Here is a 3,504-nt window from a genome sequence, read left to right on the forward strand (position 1 = left end):
GATTTATTTTTTTCTCTATTATGTCTACTACATATATTTCTCTTACACGCACACACATACATATCCCCAGGAAGCAGCCCGGAGCAGCTGTCTACTTAGCCGCTAGGCCCCCAAGTTGTGTGTACTCACCTAGTTGTGAGTACACACATCTTATGGGCCCTAGATCTGTGGTGTGTGTGTGTGTATGTGTGTATGTACTCACCTATTTGTACTCACCTAGTTGTGCTTGTAGGGGTTGAACTTTGGCTTTTTGTTCCTGCTTCTCAACTGTCAATCAACTGGTGTACAGATTCCTGAGCCTACTGGCTCTATCATATCTATATTCCAAACTTTGTATGGTGTCAGCCTCCACCACATCACTGCCTAATGCATTCCGTCTGTTAATTACTCTGACGCTGAAAAAGTTCTTTCTAAAGTCCCTATGCTCATTTGGGTACTCAGTTTCCACCTGTGTCCCCTTGTTCGCGTACCAACCATGTTAAACAGTTTACCTTAATCTTACTTGTCAAATCCTCTGAGAATTTTGTAGGTAGTGATCATGTCTCCCCTTACTCTTCTGACTTCCAGTGTCGTGAGTGCATTTCATGCAGCCTTTCCTCGTAACTCATGCCTTTCAGTTCTGGGACTATCCTAGTACATTCCTCTGAACTTTTTCAAGCTTCGCCTTGTGCTTCACCAGGTATGGGTTTTATTTTGGGGCCCGCATACTCCAGGATTGGTCTCACATATGTGGTATACAAGGTTCTGAATGATTCCTTACACAGGTTCCTGAAGGCAGTTCTGATGTTAGCCAGCCTCGCATACGCCGCAGATGTTATTCTCTTGATGTAGGCTTCAGGAGACAGGTTTGGTGTGATATCAACTCCTAGATCTATCTCTCTGTCCGTTTCCTGAAGGACTTCATCTCCCATTCTGTATCCTGTGACCTACCTCCTGTTTCCACTGCCTAGTTTCATTACCTTACATTTACTCGGGTTGAACTTTAGTAGCCATTTGTTGGACCATTTATTTGGTCTGTCTAGGTCATCTTGAAACCTCATACTATCTTCCTCCGTCTTAATCCTCCTAATAATTTTTGTTTCATCAGCAAACAATGAGAGGAATGATTCTATACCCTCTGGTAGATCATTTACTGTTTCATCAGAAACAGTATGAGTCCATGGACTGAACCCTGCGGGACTCCACTGGTGACGTTTCGCCAGTCTGAGACCTCACCCTCATAGTGACTCATTGTCTTCTGGTACTTAGGTACTCCCTTATCCAATGGAGTACCTTACCTTTCACTCCTGCCTGCATCTCCAGATTTCGCACTTGTCTCTAGTGTCATACTGTGTCAAAGGCTTTCTGGCAATCCAAAAATATGCAGTCTGCCTACCCCTCTCTTTCTTGCCTGATCGTAGAATTCAATTAATCCAGTTAGGCAGGACTTGTCAATCCCTGAAACGTTGTTGGTGTTGTGTCACAAAGTTCCAATGCTCCAGATGTTCCACTAGCTTTGTTTGCACAATTTTCTCCAACAACTAGCATGGTATGTAAGTTAGGGACACTGGCCTGTAGTCAGTGCCTCCTGTCTATCCCCTTCTTGTATATTGGGACTTCGTTTGCATCTTCCAAATTTCCTGCAGTTCACCTATTACCAGGATTTGTTACACACTATGGAGAGTGGCAGGCACAGTGATTCTGCTCCTTCCTTTAGTATCCATGGCGATATTACATCTGGGCCTATAGCCTTTGTCACATCCAACACTAGGAAAAGCTTCCTTACATCCACACTGGTAATCTCAAATTTATCTAGTGGTGCCTGGTTAATATTCCTTCTCTTATCTCTGGAACTTTCCCTTGCTCTAATGTGAAGGCTTCTTGGAATTTCTTATTGAGTTCCTTTCACACTTCTTAGTCGTTTGAAGTGAATCTGTCTGCCCCTATCCTCAGTTTCATTACCTCTTCCTTCACTGTTGTCTTTTTCTGATGTGGCTATGTAGCAATTTAGGCTGAGTCTTAGCCTTGCTTACTATGTCGTTTTCATATTGCCCTTCTGCCTCTATTCTCACCCTGACGTATTCACTCCTGGCTGTGAGATTTTATTTTTTCCTTGACAGGTTATCAAAGGAATTAAGTCCTATTGATGTTACGTTAATCGCAACTACCTCGCAAGAGAGGCAGACCTTAAACAGCAAGAGCTGCCAGTGGCAGATATTTAATCTTAAAGCCTAAGATCATAGGACCGCGGGAGCAAACCGCCAGGCGAAACCACACGGGTAACACCTGTCACTTAGGTCGCTGGCTCCTCCTAGTTAACAACTAATAAAGGGTAGCCGACGGATTCTCACCTCTTATTTATAGAAGTGTGGTGCTGTGCAATGGACTCGAGCTTTAGATACAGACTTGATATGAACATAAGCAGGCAAAGCGTTTCAGAACATGAAATGTGGGGCAGTAATATTGGAAGGTTTGACGTAAACGACCGTTTCTATAACAAAACAATTTATTCACAAAAACAAGAACTAAACTACTACACAGTGAATTTACGTTACTTTACTGTCACTCCAGTGGCACATTACAGAACAGCTAATCAACAGCCTGATGGACCCATGGTCTCCTTATCCCGTCGTTGCTGACTGAACAATGACACAAACTGAACAAAGTGGTGCCCACTGGTGACGCAAGCTTGCAATCAATATTGTCACGGCTTCACGGTGACCAATACTATAATCACAAAAACTTGACTGGCGCTCGCTGCCCACAACGAGATACCAAGTAACAAGGTGGTTAATCCAAGAATGATAACCCCTTATAAAAAAAATCTTACGTTAACACTTGTCTCTCAGGACAAACAAAACAAAAGTTACTCTAGTTGAATTTAAACAATTACGTTAACACACACGTGCCTCAACGGCACTTAAATGGCATCAATAACTCGTAAATCAATTAATTACATCAACTTGAAAGTCAAGCATTTGGTGAGTAATTCCCAATTAATTACTGAATACAACAGCCTAGTATTGGCCAAGATGCTGTCAATACAGACGAGTATTGACAAAGCCTACTGTCTCTCAACTGACAGTTCACTTCCGGTCTTACGACAAGATTACCTTAACGAGGGTAGACTACTGTACCACACACAATGTTCCAATACTCCGTGTAAACAACAACATCAACACCTGGTGAATTCACTAAGTGGCGATTCCTAATTATCTTTAATTAGCTACGAGTGCTTAATCACTCTGTCCGCAGACAGAGCTGATCAGTCCAACGAATTACAGCGCAATTGACTCCGATCATAGCAGACCGTCAATCCCTTATGTTAATCACACAATTAACGACAGCTCGTTAAATCGTTAACACTACGTTAGTCTTCACTTGACAATTCCTCCACTGCGTGAACTTCACTGTGACAGTTGTCTTTACACGTCCCTACGTTATCACAACAATGTTCAACGAACAAGTGACCTCGTTAAGTAAATCGTGACCCCCGGTGACGTTAACTGACTTTAATTCTCACGG

This window comes from Procambarus clarkii, unplaced genomic scaffold (assembly GCF_040958095.1).
Source record: "Procambarus clarkii isolate CNS0578487 unplaced genomic scaffold, FALCON_Pclarkii_2.0 HiC_scaffold_99, whole genome shotgun sequence".
In the NCBI taxonomy this organism is placed as follows: domain Eukaryota; kingdom Metazoa; phylum Arthropoda; class Malacostraca; order Decapoda; family Cambaridae; genus Procambarus; species Procambarus clarkii.